This window comes from Bos grunniens, chromosome 7, assembly GCF_055505025.1.
Source record: "Bos grunniens cultivar Pamir isolate PY7600 chromosome 7, Bosgru_T2T1.0, whole genome shotgun sequence".
Classification (NCBI taxonomy): domain Eukaryota; kingdom Metazoa; phylum Chordata; class Mammalia; order Artiodactyla; family Bovidae; genus Bos; species Bos grunniens.
The window spans coordinates 99744468-99770314 of NC_141171.1; the positions used below are offsets into that span (position 1 = coordinate 99744468).

The following is a 25847-nucleotide window of genomic DNA, read 5'->3' on the forward strand; positions in this document are numbered from 1 at the left end:
AGCAGACTGCTCTAATTTTAATCCTCAATTTTGGAGACAAATTGGGGCTGCCAATGGACGAATCTTTTGATTGTTTACATAAAAGAAAAACTCCCATTTATTATTTTTAAATAAAAATTTTCCATCAATTGTGCCACATTGGAATGCAGAGTACATTTATTGTTACTTACAAGTCTATGATATAAATCAGAGTAATAAAATTGTGCAGACTTAATGAGTTTAGTTTATCTGAAGAATTTTACGGCCAGAAATTTTCTGCCTAAATGCATATCGAAATGCTAAGGAATGTTGATAGTTTTCTTACTTGTTTTCCTGGGACTCATTGCCTTATTCAGAAAAATAACTGATTAAAACCTAATCAGTTCACAATAGATACACAGTCTCTAACATATTTAAATTAAAAGCCAGCATAAAGAAAAAGATTCAAAAGTTTAAAATCTTTAAATGTAGGGAAAAAAGAAAAGTTTTAAAATAAATATGAAAACACAAAGATAAAAAATTCAAATCATTGGAATTTTGAAGTAAAATTCTTTGGACACTTAAGCTGTTGTATGTGTTGTATGTGTACGTGACCAGGCGCTCAGTCATGTCCAACTTTCTACAACCCCACAGACTGAAGCCCACCAGGCTCTTCTGTCCATGGAATTTTCCAGGCAAGAATATTTGAGTGGGGTGCCATTCCCTACTTTAGGGGACTTAAGATGTTAAGTGATTGGAAAACAATTCAAATCGAAGATCAGTGATAGTGTGAAGTCATGACTGAAAATTTTTCAGCATCAGGCTGTCTTTGGAATCATTACTGGTTCACTTTGCAAACAGAGCTGCCTCACACAAACATAAATACATTTGTTTTAGCCTCACATAATAGCACATTGGGCTTCCCTAGTGGCTCAGAGGGCAGTTTGCCTGTAGCAGGGGAAACCAAGGTTCAATCCCTGGGTCAGGAAGATCCCCTGGAAAAGGAAATGGCAACCCACTCCATTATTGCCCGGAAAACTCAATGGGTGAAGAAGCCTGGCAGGTTACAGTCCATGGGCTTGCAAAGAGTAGGACATGACTGAGCCACGTAACAATAGCACATCACAGGATGGAAGCTTTTGCTTAATAGTTCTGCTATCAGGGATTAAATTTAAATAAGCCAGAAACAGAGACACAAATGCATTCTCAGACAATTAAGTGTAAAAATCAAATAGCCAATTAGATAAAACTGTTAAACATAAGGAATTTTGAAAAAAGTGACATTTTTAAAACAGTCTTATGGACTCTGTGGGAGAGGGAGAGGGTGGGAAGATTTGGGAGAATGACACTGAAACATGTAAAATATCATGTAGGAAACAAGTTGCCAGTCCAGGTTCGATGCACGATGCTGGATGCTTGGGGCTGGTGCACTGGGATGACCCCGGGGGATGGTGTGGGGGCGGGGAGGGAGGAGGGTTCAGGGTGGGGAATGCATGTATGCCTGTGGCGGATTCATTTTGATGTTTGGCAAAACTAATACAATTATGTAAAGTTTAAAAATAAAATAGAATTTAAAAAAAAAAGAAAAATTCTTACCTATTTCCATGATTTTAAGGTGCCAGACATTGTAAGATATACCATAAATTTAATGTTTTTTTCTTTTTAAGTACAGTGAAAAACATCAAATACCTAAATTGAAAGATTCTGATTTCAAATATATTAATAAAAAAGTATCTTAGATTTAAGAATTTTTAGAATGAGTAGGTTTGCCTGATTAAACAAATAAAAATATAGGATGCCTACTGCTACTGCTGCTGCTGCTAAGTCGCGGCAGTCGTGCCCGACTCTGTGCAACCCCATAGACCAACAAGCTTCTCTGTCCCAGGGGTTCTCCAGGCAAGGATACTGGAGTGGGTTGCCATTTCCTTCTCCAATGCATGAAAGTGAAAAGTGAAAGTGAAGTCACTCAGTTGCGTCCGACTCTTAGTGACCCCATGGACTGTAGCTTTCCAGGCTCCTCCGTCCATGGGATTCTCCAGGCAAGAATACTGGAGTGGGTTGCCATTGCCTTCTCCAATACGATGCCTAGGAAAGATCTAAATTTTAGATAAATGATGGACAACTTTTTAGTATAAATATGTCCCGAATACTATATGAGATAAATTTATATTAAAACAAAAATTATTTATCACTTATTTGAAGTTAAAGTTTAACTGGAAACCTGTATTTTATCTGATAACCCTGATGATAAGACAAAATAGCTTAAAAATTTCTCCATGATTGCTCTACATGAGTAGAATTGTTTCCTCACATTATCATAAAACCTTTATTCCACAGGCCATCTGGGATGATTTATTGCTACTTCTGTAGTTCATTTGCCTTGCTTTTTGTACTTATTTTACTTTTTCCAGCTGCTTACTTTAACTGAGAACGTTTTCCAAATATGTTTTGAGGGAAGTTTCTTCGACCATATCACACGTTTCCATGTGACTTCCCTGGTGGCTCAGACGGTAAAGCATCTGCCTGTAATGCGGGAGACTCAGGTTCAATCCCTGGGTCAGGAAGATCCTCTGCAGAAGGAAATGGCAACCCACTCCAGTATTCTTGCTTGGAAAATCCCATGGACAGAAGAGTGTGGTACAGTCCATGGGATCACAGAGAGTTGGACACGGCTGAGCGACTTTACTCTCACTTTCTTTCACTTCCATGTTTCTGTAATGCAAATGATTCTATATGCTGTTAGTATAAATTAGTGTAAAGTTAATGTGATGGGAATTTAAATTGAGGTACATATGATTTTTTTTTTTTCTAGCATAAATATTCTGTAGTATCACTCAGTTCAGTTCAGTCGCTCAGTCGTGTCTGACTCTTTGCGACCCCATGAATTGCAGCAAGCCAGGCCTCCCAGTCCATCAAAAACTCTTGGAGTTCACTGAGACTCACGTCCATCGAGTCAGCGATGCCATCCAGCCATCTCATCCTCTGTCGTCCCCTTCTCCTTCTGCCCCCAATCCCTCCCAGCATCAGAGTCTTTTCCAATAAGTCAACTCTTCGCATGAGGTGGCCAAAGTACTGGAGTTTCAGCTTTAGCATCATTCCCTCCAAAGAAATCCCAGGGCTGAGCTCCTTCAGAATGGACTGGTTGGATCTCCTTGCAGTCCAAGGGACTTTCAAGAGTCTTCTCCAACACCACAGTTCAAAAGCATCAATCCTTCGGCGCTCAGCCTTCTTCACAGTCCAACTCTCACATCCATACTTGACCACAGGAAAAACCATAGCCTTGACTAGACGGACCTTTGTTGGCAAAGTAATGTCTCTGCTTTTGAATATGCTATCTAGGTTGGTCATAACTTTCCTTCCAAGAAGTAAGCATCTTTTAATTTCATGGCTGCAGTCACCATCTGTAGTGATTTTGGAGCCCAGAAAAATAAAGTCTGACACTGTTTCCCCATCTATTTCCCATCAAGTGATGGGGCCAGATGAAATGATCTTCGTTTTCTGAATGTTGAGCTTTAAGCCAACTTTTTCACTCTCCTCTTTCACTTTCATCAAGAGGCTTTTTAGTTCCTCTTCACTTTCTGCCATAAGGGTGGTTTCATCTGCATATCTGAGGTTATTGATATTTCTCCCTGAAATCTTGATTCCAAATTGTGCTTCTTCCAGTCCAGTGTTTCTCATGATGTACTCTGCATAGAAGTTAAATAAGCAGGGTGACAATATATAGCCTTGACGTACTTCTTTTCCTATTTGGAACCAGTCTGTTCTTCCATGTCCAGTTCTAACTGTTGCTTCCTGACCTGCATACAGATTTCTCAAGAGGCAGGTCAAGTGGTCTGGTATTCCCATCTCTTTCAGAATTTTCCACAATTTATTGTGATCCACAGAGCCAAAGGCTTTGGCATAGTCAATAAAGCAGAAATAGATGTTTTTCTGGAACTCTCTTGCTTTTTTGATGATCCAGCAGATGTTGGCAATTTGATCTCTGGTTCCTCTGCCTTTTCTAAAACCCACTTGAACATCTGGAAGTTCACGGTTCACATATTGCTGAAGCCTGGCTTGGAGAATTTTGAGCATTACTTTACTAGTGTGTGAGATGAGTGCAATTGTGCGGTAGTTTGAGCATTCTTTGGCATTGCCTTTATTTGGGAGCACTTTCACAGCATCATCTTTCAGGATTTGAAATAACTCAACTGGAATTCCATCACCTCCACTAGCTTTGTTCATAGTGATGCTTTCTAAGGCCCACTTGACTTCACATTCCAGGATGTCTGGCTCTAGGTCAGTGATCACACCATCGTGATTATCTGGGTCGTGAAGATCTTTTTTGTACAGTTCTGTGTATTCTTGCCACCTCTTCTTAATATCTTCTGCTTCTGTTAGGTCCATACAATTTCTGTCCTTTATTGAGCCCATCTTTGCATGAAATGTTCCCTTGGTATTTCTAATTTTCTTGAAGAGATCCCTAGTCTTTCCCATTCTGTTGTTTTCCTCTATTTCTTTGCATTGATCGCTGAAGAAGGCTTTCTTATATCTTCTTGCTCTTCTTTGGAACTCTTCATTCAGATGCTTATATCTTTCCTTTTCTCCTTTGCTTTTCACTTCTCTTCTTTTCACAGCTATTTGTAAGGCCTCCCCAGACAGCCATTTTGCTTTTTTGCATTTCTTTTCCATGGGGATCGTCTTGATCCCTATTTCCTGTACAATGTCACCAACCTCATTCCATAGTTCATCAGGCACTCTGTCTATCGATCTAGGCCCTTAAATCTATTTCTCACTTCCACTGTAAAATCATAAGGGATTTGATTTAGGTCATAACTGAATGGTCTAGTGGTTTTCCCTACTTTCTTCAATTTCAGTCTGAATTTGGCAATAAGGAGTTCATGGTCTGAGCCACAGTCAGCTCCTGGTCTAGTGTTTGCTGACTGTATAGAGCTTTTCCATCTTTGGCTGCAAAGAATACAATCAATCTGATTTCGGTGTTGACCATCTGGTGATGTCCATGTGTAGAGTCTTCTCTTGTGTTGTTGGAAGAGGGTGTTTCTTATGACCAGTGCATTTTCTTGACAAAACTCTATTAGTGTTTGCCCTGCTTCATTCCGTATTCCAAGGCCAAATTTGCCTGTTACTCCAGGTGTTTCTTGACTTCCTACTTTTGCATTCCAGTCCCCTATAATGAAAAGGACATCTTTTTGGGGTGTTAGTTCTAAAAGGTCTTGTAGGTCTTCATAGAACCATTCAACTTCAGCTTCTTCAGCATTACTGGTTGGGCATAGACTTGGATTACTGTGATATTGAATGGTTTGCCTTGGAAACGAACAGAGATCATTCTGTCATTAATGGCATATAAAAAAATGCAAAACACAGACACATGTCATATGAGTTTTCTATTTCTGCTTAACAAATTATCACAAAGTTAGTGGCTTTCCAACAACACACATGCACTGTCTTACAGATCTATGATGGCAGTAGTGGCAGTAGTCATAGTAATAGTAGCAGTGCTAGCTGCTGCAGTCGTCTGACAGGGATCCTGTATCTCTCTAGGCTAGGATGCAGGCATCTGCACAGCTGTATTCCTTTCTGGAATTCCTTTCTGGAGGAGAATTTGTGTCCTTCCTTGCCTTTTCCAGTTTCTAGAGGATGCAAAACATGTCCTTTTTTGAATCCCCTTACTGCTCTTCAAAATCAGCAACGTTGTATCACTCTGACCTCTCTTCATATTCCTGTGTGCCTGACCACAGCCAGGAAAGATTCTCTGCTTTTAAGAACCTGTGTCATTAGATTGTGTGTGCATGCGTGCATGCTCAGTTGTGTCTGACTCTATGACCCCATGGACTGCAGTATGCCAGGCTCCCCTGTCCTTCCCTACCCTCCCAGAGTTCGGCCACTTGCTTTGTCTTTATTACTAACTTGTCTCCATCTTTGTAATTTTTCTCTGTTTGTATAACTCCACACTCCTGATATATCTTCCATCAGGTTGTTTTCCCTTTTTTGGTTTCTTTTAAACATCTTATTCTTACAGTACAATTTATTAATTTATTAGGAATTTGCTTTTTATGAAAATCTGTCAATGTCTTTTAAAAGGACGATTATTTCTCCTTATGTTAGTGCTCCGTTTATGAAGTTGTAAAGAGTAACAGATTTGACACTACAATTTTTGCAGAATGTAAGGTTTTTCAGGAATGCATATATGCCATTTTGAAATGCTTATATGCTGTTTATTTCTTCATTCTTTTTGTGAAAGAGAACTAGAACATTTTTTCTTGGATTATCAGATATTAATTGAAGGATGATCAGTTCAAAAGCTTTATCTCCTTCCTTACTATTTGTACAAATATCAGTTTGTAATTTTCAATGATATGCTTTGTATCTTACTTTTTTCATTTTTATGACAAGTTTACTTGATCTTACACTAATTATTATTTGTGCCAACTGTGCCCTTCTTACCTACAATCAGTCACCAAATACCCTGGTAATCCTGCCTTTGGAACTTTCACGATGAAGTCTAGCCTCTAATACCTTGCTCCCCCAAAGTGTGGTTCATGTACCTTTGAGTACTTGCATGTTAAATTGCTTCAGTCATATCCGACTCTTTGTGACTCTATGGACCATGGCCCGAGGCTCCTCTGTCCATGGGATCCTCCAGGCAAGAATACTGGAGTGAGTTGTCATGCCCTCCTCCAGGGGATCTTCCCAACCCAGGGATCGAACCTGTGTCTCTTATGTCTCCTGCAATGGCAAGCAGGTTCTTTACCACTAGCACCACCTGGGAAATCCCCACATACCTCTGGTGATTCACAAAATTATTTCATGTTATTACAAAGAAACTAATTTATACATTTTTATTGTTGCCCTCTTTTATGCTTAGTAATATTGGTAGTGAAGAGAAGGAAAAGTTTTCTTCACCTTCCCTTGGGGTCTCTAAATGGGTTTGAAATTTAAATTGAGAAAGACATACTAATAGAAGGAAATAATACAGATTTATATACATTTTACATAGCATGGAAATCTACCTAAGGAAATGAAGACCAAAAGAAACAGACCTGAGTATTTTCATGCTAGTTATCAAGAGGAGTGTGCAGTCATGTACAAATACGATAGGTCGGAGGGTATGAAGAAGTGTAGACACTAGGGAAACATTAACAAGGCCTGTTTGAATTCTTTTGGGAATCCTTTTGTCTTAGGAGATAAAGACTGCTCCTTCCTTCTGATATAGAGGATACCTCTCACATGAGGTTTTTGCCACCTATTTTAAGGGAGAAGGCAGAGAAAAGCTAAAGAGACATTCCTGCTTCTGCTGTTCAAATGACTTCAGCTTAAAATCCTAAGTACTAAGGTGTCATATTTGGGGGTAGCATACTGTGAAGCCATGATTTGTAATATGAAATCTACTTTTGAAATAAATTTGCCAGAGTTTTAAAAGCTACTTAATTTAAAAAACTGTACCAAATATTATAAGAAGTGGGCAAAAAATGTGTTGTTGAATATGTGAGAATAAGAACTAAGAAGCTACATGATACATGGGATTTAGATCCTTTTCCCATTTTCACATTCTTCTTCCTCTCAAGGGCAATTTGGAGGCACCAGAGAAACACAGGAACTACGTGACAATAAATAGCAACATCTGGATACAAAGAGTAAAAAGATTGCAGATGGAGTTTGAATATGGCCAAAATTCTTCCTCCTTTGTTCTCTCTTAGAATCTTTTAACCGTTTCTGCTTATTGAGATTCTTTCTCCTTTTCAGTGGCTGAGATGATCACATTGACCATGGTAATGCCTCCATACAGGAGTTGACCCTCCACTTGAAATGCAAAACGGCTTAGAAAGATTCTGGAAGCAAAAGAAGAAGCAAGCAGAATCTGAGGCTGGCTCTAGCAACTGGCCATTGGGAAATGGAGCCATTCTTTTTTTCCCCTTCTATTCCCTCCTTCTTCCTTTCTATTCCACTTGTATTCCTAGCTTCCCCAGTGGTTTAGACAGTAAAGTGTCTGCATGCAACATGGGAGACCCAGGTTTGAACCCTGGGTTGGGAAGATCCCCTGGAGAAGGAAATGGCAACCCCTCCAGTACTCTTGACTGGAAAATCCCATGGATGGAGGAGCCTGGTAGGCTACAGTCCATGGGGTCACAAAGTGTCAGACACAACTGAGCAATTTCACTTTCACTTTCTTTTCATTCCCTCTTTGTATCTATCTTATCCAGAGTGATAATACAAAGTGTGATAACATCCCAAGGTTGCAAGCCTAGCTTAAAAGTGTCGTACAACAGTTTGTTCAGTACATTTCACTCTTTAGCTTAAGTGAGAAAAGAATATGTGTTTCCAAACTACATATGTTCCAACCCATTACACTACATTTGAAGGTGAGACAGACATTAGCAGTTAGGATGCTGTCCTACAGGCATATTCTACATTCTTTGCAATATAGTAAAGGTGACAATAGAACGGATATGTCAGGGATGGGGGGATGCTGATTACATAAATATGTTGATTTCATGTCAGGAGTCACAATTCTCATTTTGCACTGCTTTAGTTTAATTTTCACTAATGTCATTGACGCTCAAGTCCTTATTAATTCATTTATTATTTTCTAAAAAGCCTAAGTTGCTAATGTTTTTCTTCCTCTGACAACTAATCTACATTTTCAAACTGGATTCCCCATCAACACATTTTCTTTTCCCCACTATGCTTGATTTCATTATATATGCAACTACAGGTTCTTTCTTAAAATTTTGACTTTGTCATTTAAATTTTCCATAATTCTTTTCTGCTGCTTCTGCTACTGTTAAGTTGCTTCAGTCGTGTCTGACTCTGCGACCCCATAGACAGCAGCCTACCAGGCTCCCCCGTCCCTGGGATTCTCCAGGCAAGAACACTGGAGTGGGTTGCCATTTCCTTCTCCAATGTATGAAAGTGAAAAGTGAAAGTGAAGTTGCTCAGTCGTGTCCAACTCTTAGCGACCCCATGGACCGCAGCCTACCAGGCTCCTCCGTCCATGGGATTTTCCAGGCAAGAGTACTGGAGTGGGTTGCCATACCCTTAGGTAAAAATTGTATCTAATGTTATCAGATTGGCATCCAAGCAATTCCCCAATCAAGTTTTAATCTACGTACCAACAGAATCACATCACCATCATCATCAACCATGTCATTTGCAATGTTTATTGCATACCTATAATATGCACATTTATAATGTACCATCGGAGAAGGCAATGGCATCTGGTCACATCATTTCATGGGAAATAGATGGGGAAACAGTGGAAACAGTGTCAGACTTTATTTTTCTGGGCTCCAAAATCACTGCAGATGGTGACTGCAGCCATGAAATTAAAAGATGCTTACTCCTTGGAAGGAAAGTTATGACCAACCTAGATAGCATATTTAAAAACAGAGACATTACTTTGCCAACAAAGCTCCATCTAGTCAAGGCTATGGTTTTTCCAGTGGTCATGTATGGATGTGAGAGTTGGACTGTGAAGAAAGCTGAGCACCGAAGAATTGATGCTTTTGAACTGTGATGTTGGAGAAGACTCTCGAGAGTCCCTTGGACTGCAAGGAGATCCAACCAGTCCATCTTAAAGGAGATCAGTCCTGGGTGTTTATTGGAAGGACCAATGCTGAAGCTGAAAGTCCAATACTTTGGCCATCTCATGTGAAGAGTTGACTCATTGGAAAAGACTCTGATGCTGGGAGGGATTGGGGGCAGGAGAAGAAGGGGACGACAGAGGATGAGATGGCCGGATGGCATCACTGACTCAATGGATATGAGTTTGAGTGAACTGCGGGAGTTGGTGATGGACAGGGAGGCCTGGGGTGGTGTAATTCATGGGGTCGCAAAGAGTCAGCCACACCTGAACGACTGAACTGAATTGATGAGAATAAAAGAAGTGAGAAACTCAGGTATTTTGTTTTGAAATTCCCACGTTTTAAAAGCTGTATGTGTTTAAGGAGTCTTAAACTGTGTATTTAATTAAGGGTGAAATTTAAGCATTGCCAAGCATGACCTTCAAATTCCAGGTTCTCCTAAAACTAAAGAATATATTTTAAGTCTTCCATTTCTTTTTCCATCAGTCCCAATTTAATCATCTAATGGCCCTGTTATGACCACTATCTTCTTCCCAGAGTCTGAACTTTTCCCTAAACAGAAATAAAATGAGGCTTCTACAAAGCAAGATAGTTGTTGCATATGCTTGCCAATATTCTTGTGGAAGAAATAAGCAGCAGTCTAAGACATTCAGATTTAAATCTAGAAATAAGAAATTCTTGACGTTTCACAAAACTGAAAGGTTTGATCATGGTTTCATAAAACTCACTGATTTTATTATGGTATTCTCAGCTTTTCCAAATCTCCTTACTAAGTTTAACTGTAATGTTTCCTTGTGGATTACTCAGTATAATAACCTATGTGAATATACTGTGATTGTAGTCTTTGCATCCTGCTTAAACTTTCCTAATTTTCTACTTTCTTTACCAAAGTTAGTTCACAAGTTTGCTTTAAGTTAAAATCTTCAAAGCAATTTCATTTATAAATTTTTTTCTTGAACTTTCTTACAAATCATCTTTACAAAATTATTACATGCAATACAGTTACCTCATAGATTGAGAAGTATAACTTATTCTGAATGCAAGTGTTTAGTGATCTTTTGAACATGGTACTTCTCCCCCCTCCCCCCACCCCCCCCCTTTTTTTTTTTTTTTTTGGTTTTCAAACAACTTGGTGGGAGTTAAAGGAAGTATAGAAATATTACTAAATTTCTGTTTGGCAACCATACAAGTGACTCTTGCACTAATTTGCTATGCCCTTGAGGCTACTGATAAAGACCTGTGATAATGACCACTAGAGGCAAATCAACCTAGCCCTTTAAAGCTTGACTAGCTTCAACTTTCTGGCGTAGTTTCTACTAGGGTCTCACCTGAATTAGCGAGAACACAGAGTCAGCATCTTTTACTACAGGTCAAGTGAGAACTGTTCCTTGGGAAATGATGTGGGTAATTCGGCTGAGAAATGTGCTGGATTGTGTGGAATTGGGTGGACTACTCAGCCCATTTTTTTCCCCTTCTATGTTTTCCTTTTATAATACTAGCTGGAAGTCTAGGAACTGCATTTTCAAGAATTCTTGTCATTATAGCCCTAGGTTACATTTTGCCAATGAGAGGAACTGGTCTAAATCTGGAGGGAATACAAAAAAGCAAAAGCAATTATTCTCGTGGCAGTGGCTAGCAATTACTAAGGCTTCAGAAACAAGGTTTTTCTAGCAGCTTCCCAGTGTCCTACAAAGAACTACCTGTTACAGTACAGTAGACAGTGAAATCAATGGCAGTGGTTTCCTATAATTTAAGCATTTCCTGATTTCCTAAATGGTAGAGCTGCTTCCCTAATCTTTCCCATCCCAAGCCTTTTAATTTTTTTCAGTCCCCTTTATCAAGATATTTACTCTTTGAAATACCTGGAATTACTTCTGATTTCTTAACCAAACCCCAATTGACACAGAGTCTTTGGAATAAAAGGTGTTATAACAGGCAGGTAGATAGATATGAGCAGAGTAATAGGGGCAGGTGCCAGGTAGCAGAAAACCACACATCTTGTAAACAGCTGGGGCCCATAGGCAAACAAAGAAAAGCAGAACCACCAGACTGACAGAAGACCATGCATTTTTGGTGATAAATGTCCTGAAAGCAAAGAAAGGTGCATAGTCAGCTACTAATTCAGGCCAGGCAGGGCCGTGTATCCCAACAACATGGTTTTTGCTTAAATCTCTTGGCTCCAAATATAAACTTTTGCTCATTATGCTCTCAACAGAATAAAATTAGCCTTACAGATAAGTACCCATCATGCACCAATGCCTTGACACTTCTGATCTAAGCTAAATAAGGACAAAAATCCCTTCTCCCCTTGGGAAGACAGAATAGGGATGAAAATCAGGGAAGATGACCCCCAAATTCCTCCCTCCCCAGTGAGTATTCCACCCCTCCATTTGTATGCCCCTCATAATCAGCTTGCCAAAGAAACCCAGGGCAGCAGCTCCTCACCTGTCTGCCTGCTCTCCCTCTGAGACCTTATTCTTGCTTAAATAAATTCTCACTTTACTTTTTCAACCTCTTTGCTTCCCCTCTGAATTCTCTCACAACTAAGAAAGAATCTTAAAATTTACAGGAACAAATGGATCTGGAATTTATTACCTTCTCTTTCAAGCTCTTTGGTGGTCCTGACTGAAGAAAGGAACCAAGGACCCCAGATAGGAACACACCAAGAGGAAAGGAGAAAATGGGCTGATGATCTGTGATGAACTGCAGGGTGGTGCATATGGGGAGAAGACCAGGAGCTGACTGTGGCTCAGATCATGAACTCCTTATTGCCAAATTCAGACTTAAATTGAAGAAAGTAGGGAAAACAACTAGACCATTCAGGTATAGCCTAAATCAAATTCCTTAAGATTATACAGTAGTAGTGAGAAATAGATTTAAGGGACTAGATCTGATAGATAGAGTGCCTGATGAACTATGGATGGAGGTTTGTGACATTGTACAGGAGACAGGGATCAAGACCATCCCCATGGAAAAGAAATGAAAAAAAGAAAAATGGCTGTCTGGGGAGGCCTTACAAATAGCTGTGAAAAGAAGAGAAGCGAAAAGCAAAGGAGAAAAGGAAAGGTATAAGCATCTGAATGCAGAGTTCCAAAGAATAGCAAGGAGAGATAAGAAAGCTTTCCTTAGCAATCAACGCAAAGAAATAGAGGAAAACAACACAATGGGAAAGACTAGAGATCTCTTCAAGAAAATTAGAGATACCAAGGGAACATTTCATGCAAAGATGGGCTCAATAAAGGACAGAAATTGTATGGACCTAACAGAAGCAGAAGATATTAAGAAGAGGTGGCAAGAATACACAGAAGAATTGTACAAAAAAAGAGCTTCATGACCAAGATAATCATGATGGTGTGATCACTCACCTAGAGCCAGACATCCTGGAATGTGAAGTCAAGTGGGCCTTAGAAAGCATCACTACGAACAGAGCTAGTGGAGGTGATGGAATTCCAGTAGAGCTATTTCAAATCCTTAAAGATGATGCTGTGAAAGTGCTGCACTCAATATGCCAGCAAATTTGAAAAACTCAGCAGTGGCCACAGAACTGGAAAAGGTCAGTTTTCATTCCAATCCCAAATAAAGGCAATGCCAAAGGATGCTCAAACTACCACACAATTGCACTCATCTCACACACTAGTAAAGTAATGCTCAAAATTCTCCAAGCCAGGCTTCAGCAATATGTGAACCATGAAATTCCAGATGTTCAAGTGGGTTTTAGAAAAGGCAGAGGAACCAGAGATCAAATTGCCAACATTCACTGCATCATGGGAAAAGGAAGAGAGTTCCAGAAAAACATCTATTTCTGCTTTATTGACTATGCTAAAGCCTTTGATTGTGTGGATCACAATAAACTGTGGAAAATTCTCAAAGAAATGGGAATACCAGACCACTTGACCTGCCTCTTGAGAAATTTGTATGCAGGTCAGGAAGCAACAGTTAGAACTGGACATGGAACAACAGACTGTTTCCAAATAGGAAAAGGAGTATGTCAAGGCTGTATATTGTGACCCTGCTTATTTAACTTATATGCAGAGTACATCATGAGAAATGCTGGGCTGGAAGAAGCACAAGAGGGAATCAAGATTGCCAGGAGAAATATCAATAACCTCAGATATGCATATGACACCACCCTTATGGCAGAAAGTGAAGAGGAACTAAAAAGCCTCTTGATGAAAGTGAACGAGGAGAGTGAAAAAGTTGGCTTAAAGCTCAACATTCAGAAAACGAAGATCATGGCATCCAGTCCCATCACTTCATGGGAAATAGATGGGGAAACAGTGAAAACAGTGTCAGACTTTATTTTTTAGGGCTCCAAAATCACTGCAGATGGTGACTGCAGCCATGAAATTAAAAGACGCTTACTCCTTGGAAGGAAAGTTATGACCAACCTAGATAGAATATTCAAAAGCAGAGACATTACTTTACCAACAAAGGTTAGTCTAGTCAAGGCTATGGTTTTTCCAGTGGTCATGTATGGATGTGAAAGTTGGACTGTGAAGAAAGCTGAACACCAAAGAACTGATGCTTTTGAACTGTGGTGTTGGAGAAGACTCTTGAGAGTCCCTTGGACTGCACGGAGATCCAACCAGTGCATTCTAAAGGAGATCAGCCCTGGGTGTTCTTTGGAAGGACTGATGCTAAAGCTGAAAGTCCAATACTTTGGCCATCTCATGTGAAGAGCTGACTCATTGGAAAAGTCTCTGATGCTGGGACAGATTGGGGGCAGGAGGAGAAGGCGACAACAGAGGATGAGATGGCTTGATGGCATCATCAACTCAATGCACATGAGTTTGGGTGAACTCTGGGAGTTGGTGATGGACAGGGAAGCCTGGTGTGCTGCAATTAATGGGGTCACAAAGAGTCGGCCACTACTGAGCTACTGTACTGAACTGAATTGAACTAAGAATGAAAAAATATCTGCCCTTGAGCAGTCAGACACAATGACCACTCTTCAGAATTAGTAGCTGAATATGCAAATGACCACTAAAACTTGTAGCTTTGAAAGTATGCAAAGTGAAAGTGAAAGTATATCAGTCATGTCCAACTCTTTGCAACCTCATGGACTATACAGTCCATGGAATTCTCCAGGCCATAATACTGGAGTAGGTAGCCTGTCCCTTCCCAGGGGATCTTCCTGATCCAGGGACTGATCCCAGGTCTCCCACATTGCAGGCGGATTTTTTACAAGCTGAGCGACAAGTTCAGTTCCATTCAGTTCAGCTCAGTTGCTCAGTCGTGTCCGACTCTTTGCAACCCCATGAATGGCAGCATGCCAGGCCTCCCTGTCCATCACCAACTCCTGGAATTTACCCAAACTCATGTCCATCCCAAAATACTGGATGGGTAGACTATCCCTTCTCCAGTGGATCTTCTTGACCCAGGAATCGAACTGGGGTCTCCTGCATTGCATGTAAGGTATCACTTTTGTTTGTACATATACTGGACTCACTAGAGCAACTGCAGCATTAAAAACTGATGCATCATATTGCATTTCTTGGCCTCACAGAGACAGAAAAGTCATGCTCAGCCAAGATCCTCCAAATCTTCCAATAGATTCACTAGCAGACTTGCCTCTGTGACGTTTCCTTCCTTTTTGTTATAACAGAAGAACTCAGGATGAACGAATTCAACACCAGTACCTCCTCCTGCTTTCTCAGTGATCTCCAGCTTTTAGTTATCCTGTTTCCTTTTCTATCTTCAGCCTCTTTGCCACCAAGAAGGATATTAATAAGCATGCCAATATGCTCTGAGAAGTCACAAATACAAAAGGATCTCTTTTAAACAAAATAAGTCACTTTACCAAGTCTTTTATTGGCCAAACTTTTCCCAAAAGTTATTTATTTATATACTGCTTCTGTTGTGTGCATTTTTTTTTTTTTAAACCCCCAAACTTCTGTCAACTCTTTCAGTATAGCTTCTTCACGTCTTAACTATTCCGTCAAAAAATCTTCTCTGGTTATGGGTATTCATTCATTCATACATGTTTTAATTTTACAAATATTTATATAGTACTACATTAAAAGTTGAACATTAAAAAAAGTACAAGGGGAATTGTCCCTGCTTTAATTAATGATGTTTACGTTGCAAGTGCAATTAGCATCTTTTTGAAAATAAATTTACATTTTGTAATAGAAAAACAAACAATAATACAAACTTACTGCAACAAGTTGAAAAATATGAGGATGGATACATAAGATAAAATATAATATTCTGTCCCCAACTAATTAGCTGATATTAGCAGTTTGCTGTGTATTCTTCCACATATTTCTCTAATACATATAATTTAGCTTATAACACATGAAACTGATGATATTCTATTGTTTTTCACTTATAATAAACAGTATCAAAATATTGAGACTAACATATACTTACACACATATGGATTTTTGTTTACTTTTAAATAGCTGCTGAGCAATGAGTGAATGTATTTACTTTGTTGAGGAAATAAGATTTTTTTAAAAATCTTCTGCCAAGCCAGAAAAATGGCTTCACAAAGGCAGAAGTGAGAGCAAATAATTTTATTTTTGAATGAGTATTAAGCCAGAACATGATGAGTCTCACAGGTAACCCACTAAGAGAACTAAGAGATTCCAAAGGCTGAAAGAAATCTCACCTTTCTATACAGCCAAGCAGACATAAGCCGTTCCAAATGGGTTCCCAAGGTAAACAACAACAATTATTCAAGTAAGAGGACTTGACAGCACCATAGTTCATTCTAAATTCACCTAATTGAGATGACCAATTATATTTGTTAATTGGATTTACCCAAATGCAAATTAAATTCTTACCTCTATGACAGGCGGTAGCTTTGCAGTTTGGTCATCGTTGGGCTCTCACAGAAACTGGGAGATATGGTGCTCCTCCTTGATGACTGTGTTTCAGAGAGATGGTTCCTAGGTCCTACAGAAAGATATTACCGAATTGTAAAAGTGACAAAGTACTTTTTGAAGTTTAAAAAGATTTACATACATTTCAAAGAGACTGAGAAAGTACTTATAATGATAAGTTTTCTAAATCAAATATCTAAGAAAAACGAGGGTAAGATATTTCTTCCCTTATTTTTCACAGGGAGAAGCAAATATTTTTGCTTTTAATTTGTTTTTGTCCTTACATCTTATATATCAAGAACCAAAATATTGACACAAAATTGGAGGTCCTTTTTAAATCACAAAATGTTATCTCCCAATAATTGAATAGTTGGGCTCACCAAGATAGTTAACTATATAGAAGATAGAAAAGAGACAATGGAAATCCTGAATAAAGATAAGAATTTATAGGATGAGGAAATCAGTAAGGAATGAAAATAACCCATATAGATACTATTTTTAGACAATTGAGCAAGATTAATTATCTATATACAAGCAAATTTTGCCAGCTTTTATTTTGGATAGGTAAGCAATCATGATCAAACACAATAAATTCCACAGATTATTTATCCTAGTTTAATAATAAGATCATGAATGTTGCATTGAAAAATACCCAAACTAAATCTGGTTGGAAATTAAGATGTTTCTCCTATTGTAGAAATTTAAGTATATATTGAAAAACCACAACTATTAAAACATCAAAGTAGAAATAAAATAAATCACAGTTAAGCAAATAAGAAAATGTCATATACTTATCTCATCATTTTATATCTGGATAACTCTCTAGTATGTTTCCCTTCTTCATTCAGATTTTGTCATGAACTTGATCAATCAGCATGCTTATATCACTGAACTATACTTAATTTTGTATTTCTGATCCTTTCATATTTCCTGGCTCAATGTTGTTGCTGTTGTTTTAGTCACCAAGTTATGTCCAACTCTTTGCAACCCCATGGACTGTAGCCTGCCAGGCTCCTCTGTCCATGGGATTTCCCAGGCAACAATAATAGAATGGGTTGCCATTTCTTTCTCCAGGGGATCTTCAAACTCACCACTCCTGCACTGCAGGTGAATTCCTTTTCACTGAGCCCCCTGGGAAGTCCCTTGGCACAGAGACAATATCCAATAACTGTTTAATAGATTAAATTTTAAAATAACTTTAGTCTAAACCCAATAATTGGTTACTGGATTAAATATTAGAATAACTTTGGTTTAAAATCATCTAAGGATAAATCTTGTTCTCATCTTTTTTCTTTAGAGGAATACTAAGTTTTCAAACTAAGCCCCCAAATGGTTCTTTTACTTTGCTAAATTATTTTTACAATATTAAAAGTAATTGCAATCATACAATCATACATTTGTTTGTTGCTTATTTGTATTCATTGTCATCTCAATCACACCTAATGGTTACTATTCACTGAGTGTTCACTATAGACCTGATATACATTTTATGAATGATGTCGACTTACAAAATAGTCACAGCCGAAAAGTTGAGAGCTATGTTTCATTTGATGGAAATATTTAGGACTTCAAGCCTAGGAGAAAACATCTCAAGTGACCCTGAGAAAACTGCTCCAAGGAGGCTAGGGGAGGAGCCAGACTATATAGAAATTTTACAACAAAGGGTAGGTAGTCTGAACATCGAAAGGTTATTGTTAATTAAAGGAAACCAGATATCTCAAGTTAAGGAATTTAGCACTTTTCTATGCATGGGAAGATGCAAGAGTTTGGGCTCAGTGAAATTGTTCTTTACATATGCATCTCAGCTCTCTGGGGCCAGTATGCTGCATCCAGAGTTCCCCAGGGCTCAAAGTAGGGGGTGGTTGCAATCTGATGGCTGCCAGATCACAGGTGCTTTTCCTTCCTGAGTGCCTTTAGGCACTGGAGGACTGGAATCGCTGAAGACTGCGACATTCTTGTTTATCAATATGGCAGGAAATACTCCACATCTTAGTCCCTCCCCATGGTCGGAAATTTCACCAATATTTGGGAGACATTTCATGACCATTTTTTTGGTCCCAAGGCACTGCTCATCCCAGATCAGGTAAAAGATCTTGTTGATATGCCACTCCAGGTGTTAGTTTTCAAGTTAAGCCCATTGGTAGATGGTTAAAAATTCTCTGGATCCTCTATCTTCTAACATATTAGGGTCCAGGAGATATTTCCCTTAATGTTTCTTCCCATACTTGGACTCACAATATTACAATTATTGATGGCATATAGAAGTATATTTCTGATCAATTGCTTCGAGTCACCTAGTCATCATCTTTGTTGGAGGCCTGGTTGCATACTGTAAAAGGCAACCCTCTTATAAAATAGACAGATAGGAGTAATGTGCCTAGTACCACTGACAAAGTCATGATGCAGCAGAGAGACAAAAGCATAAACAATTTGGAAACAAAGAACAATTAAAACAATGATTAGTATAATTAGTTATAATCCAGTTGCAAAGACTGAGCAACCAAAGGAGCTATAAGTGACTTAATGAGCTATCTGCGGTTTCATTGTATAAGCTGTTCACACTATGCATGGCTTAATCTTTGAGACAAGCATATGCGATTGGCAGAACTAAGCAGGTAGAGAAAAGATAAGTGTTTCATCTCAGTTTACAAAGACATACTTTATCCATTTGTGGTAGGTCACAGCATAAGAGAGAAAGGTTAACTGGAAAACAGACTCAAGCTAGTATATTTTCCATCATCAAAGTTATAGATCATATATATCAAATTATTCAATCCCATTAATTGATTTCCACTGACCCACATGAAGTGGCCAGGTTTTTCATTAGGGTTTGCCATTTGTTACCCAGTTCAGTACAAAGCTAGTGGAGGCAATGGAATTCCAGCTGATCTATTTCAAATCCTAAAAGATGATGCTGTAAAAGTGCTGCAGTCAACATGCCAGCAAATCTGGAAAACTGAGCAGTGGACACAGGACTGGAAAAGGTCAGTTTTCATTCTAATCCCAAAGAAAGGCAATGCCAAAGAATGTTCACACCACTGCACAATTGCCCTCATCTCACATGCTAGCAAAGTAATGCTCAAAATTCTCCAAGCCAGGCTTCAACAGCATGTGAACTGTGGAATTCCAAATGTTCAACCTGAGGAGAACATAGGCAAAACACTCTCCGACATACATCACAGCAGGATCCTCTATGACCCACCTCCCAGAATATTGGAAATAAAAGCAAAAATAAACAAATGGGACCTAATTAACCTTAAAAGCTTCTGCACATCAAAGGAAACTATTAGCAAGGTGAAAAGACAGCCTTCAGAATGGGAGAAAATAATAGCAAATGAAGCAACCGACAAACAACTAATCTCAAAAATATACAAGCAACTCCTACAGCTCAACTCCAGAAAAATGAACGACCCAATCAAAAAATGGGCCAAAGAACTAAACAGACATTTCTCCAAAGAAGACATACAGATGGCTAACAAACACATGAAAAGATGCTCAACATCACTCATTATCAGAGAAATGCAAATCAAAACCACTATGAGGTACCATTTCACACCAGTCAGAATGGCTGTGATCCAAAAGTCTACAAATAATAAATGCTGGAGAGGGTGTGGAGAAAAGGGAACCCTCTTACACTGTTGGTGGGAATGCAAACTAGTACAGCCACTATGGAGAACAGTGTGGAGATTCCTTAAAAAACTGGAAATAGAACTGCCTTATGATCCAGCAACCCCACTGCTGGGCATACACACTGAGGAAACCAGAAGGGAAAGAGACACATGTACCCCAATGTTCATTGCAGCACTGTTTATAATAGCCAAGACATGGAAGCAACCTAGATGTCCATCAGCAGATGAATGGATAAGAAAGCAGTGGTACATATACACAATGGAGTATTACTCAGCCATTAAAAAGAATACATTTGAATCAGTTCTAATGAGGTGGATGAAACTGGAGCCTATTATACAGAGTGAAGTAAGCCAGAAGGAAAAACATAAATACAGTATACTAACGCATATATATGGAATTTAGAAAGATGGTAACAATAACCCAGTGTACGAGACAGTAAAAGAGATACTGATGTATAGAACAGTCTTATGGACTCTGTGGGAGAGGGAGAGGGTGGGAAGATTTGGGAGAATGGCAATGAAACATGTAAAATATCATGTAGGAAATGAGTTGCCAGTCCAGGTTCGATGCACGATGCTGGATGCTTGGGGCTGGTGCACTGGGACGGCCCAGAGGGATGGTATGGGGAGGGAGGAGGGAGGAGGGTTCCGGATGGGGAACACATGTATACCTGTGGCAGATTCATTTTGATATTTGGCAAATCTAATACAATTATGTAAAGTTTAAAAATAAAATAAAATTAGAAAAAAAAAAAAAAAAACCAAATGTTCAACCTGGATTTAAAAAGTCAGAGGAACCAGAAATCAAATTGCCAACATCGGCTGGATCATCGAAAAAGCAAGAGTTCCAGAAAAAAAAAAAAAATCTACTTTTGCTTTATTGACTATGCCAAAGCCTTTGACTATGTGGATCACATCAAACTGTGGAAAATTCTGAAAGAGATGGGAATACCAGGCCACCTGATCTGCCTCCTGAGACATCTTTATGAAGGTCACGAAGCAGCAGTTAGAACTGGACATGGAACAACAGACTGGTTCCAAATAAGGAAAGGAGTACGTCAAGGCTGTATGTCGTTACTCTGCTTATTTAACCTATATGCAGAATACATCATGAGAAACTCCGGGCTGGATGAAGCACAAGCTGGAATCAAGATTGCTGGGAGAAATAGCAATAACCTCAGATATGCAGATAACACCACCCTTATGGCAGAAAGCAAACAAGAAGTAAAGAGCCTCTTGATGAAAGTGCAAGAGGACAGTCAAAAAGTTGGCTTAAAACTCAACATTCAGAAAACTAAGATCATGGCATTCAGTCTCATCACTTCATGGCAAATAGATGAGGAAACAATGGAAACAGTGAGAGAGTTTATTTTCCTGGACTCCAAAATCACTGCAGATGGTGACTGCAACCATGAAATTAAAAGAGTCTCCTTGCAAGAAAAGGTATGCCCAACCCAGAGAGAATATTAAAAAGCAGAGAAATTACTTTGCCGACAAAGGTCCGTCTAGTCAAAGCTATGGTTTTTCCAGTAGTCATGTATGGATGTGAGATTTGGACTATAAAGAAAGCTGAGTGCAGAAGAATTGATGGTTTTGAACTGTGGTGTTGGAGAAGACTATTGAGAGTTCCTTGGACAGCAAGGGGATCCAACCAGTCCATCCTAAAGGAAACCAATCCTGAATATTCATTAGATTGACTGATGCTGAAGGTGAAACTCCAATACCTTGGCCACCTGATGTAAAGAACCAACTCGTTGGAAAAGACCCTGATGCTGGGAAGTTTCAAGGCCAGAGGAGACAGGGATGACAGAGGATGAGATGATCAGATGGCATCACCAACTCTATGGACATGAGTTTGAGTAAAGTCCGGGAGTTGGTGATGGACAGGGAGGACTGGCGTGTCCTCCTGCAGTCCATAGGGTCACAAAGATTCAGACACAACTGAGCCACTGAACTGAACTGAGCCTATTAGGTATAAAACTTAAAATAGCATAGTTAAAGATTTGAGTACAATGCAATTAGCAGGCAACGTGGACATTTCTGCAACATATAACATTTTAGGATAACCAATAGAAATGACTGATAATATTATATCAAGACATCTCAGATATTAGGGAGTCCATATAAATTTTGCAATATTCATATTAATGACATTTATCCATACATTACAACCTAAAGTTCACATTCAGTCACTGGACAATGGTTTTGAAATAAAAATATCAAATACACTTAGCTTAACATTTCTCTCTGAGATGTCTGAGAGATGTTTCTTTGAAGCACCCCAGAGTCAATTGGAGTCTAAAAGAGCTTTAGTTATATTATGATATTTGGGAAGTTTGTTAGAAATATTAAAAACATTTTAAAACATAACAGGATCATAGGTCACTGAAACAATGCTCATTCATTTAACCAAAGTCACAAAAACAATTAAAAGAAAATAAATACAGATTACTCAAGAGCACACAAACTCTCACCATTTGTTATCAAAAAGGAGCACTTTTAATAGAAAAAGAAGTCAAATTCCAGTCTTGCATTAGCTTACTTAACAAAATCTATTTACTCAGTTAACTTCAATCAAAAGTCTGTTAATCCTGAATGTGCATAAAACGTTTTCCTCCTCAGGGTTTCTTTCACTTTCTGTATCCAGCCTGTTTCTCATTTTCCACCTAAATGAAATCAAACAGCTCACTTTTTTACTCAATAAAATGTAATTCCATTCCTCGTAACTTCCTTACTGAAAACAGACATTCTACTGCTTACGGTCTACTGAAATCTTAGCTATTCCGCTAGCTTTAAAATGAAGTCGCTTAGTCATGTCCTACCAGGATCCTCAGTCCATGGAATTTTCCAGGCAAGAGTACTGGAGTGGGTTGCCATATCCTTCTCCAGGGGATCTTCCCAAACCAAGGATCGAACCCGGGTCTCCCGCACTACAGGCAGACAGTTTACCATCTGAGCCACCAATTACATGTTTAAATTATAATCCTCAACTCTTAAAACCTTAATTTTTAATAAAAGCTAAGAAGTAAGCAATTATGAACCATCTTTTATATTGGCATTCTATAGATTGGTGAGCATAAACATAAGTGATAATTTCTAAAAACATTTGAACATCTGAGACCATCTCAGGGTGACACCAAACATTTTCATTAATAGTGCTAAATAACTTTAGGACTCTATTTAGTTAATAATGTCTCAGTATCTTCTAACTATTTAATAAACTTTCATCATTTAACTTAAATAAGCATAGCTCTAGAACTTCAAGTTACCAAATATCCAGAAAGATTGTTATAAGTAGACATTTCTAAAATAAAAGTTTTACCCAAAAGCTCTTATCTCAGTTACTTTAAAGTTTCATCATATCGAATTATTTTCCTTGCAACAGATACAATGAGGTCTTATTTATTAAACTGAAGTAAAGTGTTACATTTAATTTTGATGATTCAATGACATGTCTATATTAATTAGATAAATTTAAATATTAATACCAGCTATCAACTTAATATTGAATATTTCCCAGTTCATGTGAATCTGAAAGTAACATTGGCCAGTTTCTTTAAATGTTAGCACTTTCTTTTCAAATTAAATAGAGCTTTTTATAAACTATACGGGCTTCCTTGGTGGCTCAGAGGGTAAAGCGTCTACATGCAATGCAGGAGAGCTGGGTTTGATCCCTGGGTCAGGAAGATCCCCTGGAGAAGGCAATGGCAACCCACTCCAGTACTCTTGCCTGGAAAATCCCATGGACAGAGAAGCCTGGTACAGTACAGTTCATGGGATCGCAAAGAGTCGGACACGAATGAGCGATTTCACTTTCTTTACAAATTTACTATTGACAATACTTTCCAAAGGTAGAGATATCTCATACGTATAAAGTGTAGACCGACATAAACAGACAAACTAGAGGTCTCACAACTTCACTTAAAAGATTAGTTATGAACCAGGTATTATTAATACAATATAAAAGTACTAGTTTACTAAGAGTTGGGGTACATGAAGGTTGCTTGTTCAGATGACTAAGATTTTAAGGTTATATCTATAATCTTATATATACATAAGATATATATTATATATATAAGATATATGTTAGGTAGTTAGAATAGGAAAAAGAGTCCTGAATAGTGGCGGCTAAAAGACAAAGAATGGAAAAGCCCCCAAAATAAAGGAAGGTCAGAGGATCAGAGTGAGAACCTCAGGTGAAGCAAAGAGCCCTCCTGGCTAGCTCAATGTACATAGGGCAAGCTCAGGGGATGGAGAAAAAAAAAAAAAACATATAAAAGTAGGAGCCAAAATTGAGCCTCTGGCTTCTCTTCTCTTTGCTTCTTTTGGGTCAGCCTGCCTTCATGCCTCCAAGATGTATTTTCTTTGCTTGACAAATAAAACTGAGCTGTAATATGGATCCATCGTCGCTTCAAATTTTTGCTACAGCAAGAGAGAACTGAGGAAATTACAAATTCCCTGACTATATATATATGATATATCGGAGAAGGCAATGGCACCCCACTCCAGTACTCTTGCCTAGAAAATCCCATGGATGGAGGAGCCTGGTAGGCTGCAGTCTATGGGGTCACTGAGGGTTGGACATGACTGAGCTACTTCAGTTTCCACTTTAATGAACTGGAGAAGGAAATGGCAACCCACTCCAATGTTCTTGCCTGGAGAATCCAAGGGACGGGGGAGCCTGGTGGGCTGCCGTCTATGGGGTCACACAGAGTCGGACACGACTGTAGCGACTTAGCAGCAGCATATATATATATATATATATATATATATATATATATGATATAGATATAAGACTATGTCTTTAAGATTTGGCTGAGGGAGCATTCCCAACTCTACAAATTTTAAAACCACCACCTTTTTCCCTTGGTGTCAGGTCTTGTCTGGTGGAGCTGATTAGGGTCAGTCTCAGGTCCTTGTGATCTGTATTTGGGGTTTCTTAGTGATGCAACTGGTAAAGAACTCACCTGCCAATGCAGGTAGAAGTAAGAGACTTGGATTCAATCCCTGGGCCAGGAAGATCCCTTGGAGGAGGGCATGGCAACCCACTCCAGTATTCTTGCCTGGAGAATCCCATGGATGGAGGAACCTGTTGGCCTACGGTCCATAAGGTTGTAAATTACATTTTGGTTTCTAGAGATTTGCAAGAGAAAGCCAGTTGCTTTTATTTCCCCAAAGAACAGTTCTATCACCTAAAGATACTGAAATCAGTGACAAGACTTTTAACTAAATTGAAATTTATTTTATGAGTTCTATAGTCTATAGATTTTAACTTATCATACCTTCAAAGGTTTTATAAGGCATTTAGCAAAGACCTTTCTCAGTTCACAAACTGAAGCAAAATCACAATTTTTATTTTATTTTTATTTTTAACCCTTGCATTTAGTTCCCAGTTTTACTTCTTTGTGTGGCTCAGATAACCCTATTGGTCAGTACATTTAGTTAATATTTCCTTAGTGGCAACCTCTATCTCTAGTCTTATAATACCACACAGGGGAGCTGTTATTCCCCAGTGAAACATGTCTATCCCACAATATAATTTACTAAGAAATGCAACCATCTAATATAAAGTCCATTTAAATATGTCAATTTTATATACTTTTATCTCAATCCTGTCAACTTTTATACCTTTACTTTTGATTTCATTAGGATTCAATCAACAAGCTTGGTCTTAGAGGAATTTCAGAAGTTTTTTTTTTTTTTTTTTTCTTTTCTTTCCTTACCTGTCCATTCTGGAATCCTCAGAGTGAGGCTGAGCCAAGAAGGTCAGGCTCTTTGGCTTAACCTTGTCCCAAATAATTGCTGGTCAGATATCTCACTGTAAATTTTTGTATTCCTTTACATTTAATTTT

General features: G+C 38.6%; 1 long non-coding RNA gene across 1 annotated transcript in view; it reads right to left on the minus strand.

The window, feature by feature from the left end:
* Positions 1-25847, minus strand: part of LOC147370032 (uncharacterized) — a 226151-nt gene that overhangs the window by 143518 nt on the left and 56786 nt on the right. Inside the window, exon 2 of the long non-coding RNA XR_015168336.1 lies at positions 16328-16439. This is a non-coding gene — a long non-coding RNA (uncharacterized LOC147370032). The remainder of the gene's footprint in view (positions 1-16327; positions 16440-25847) is intronic.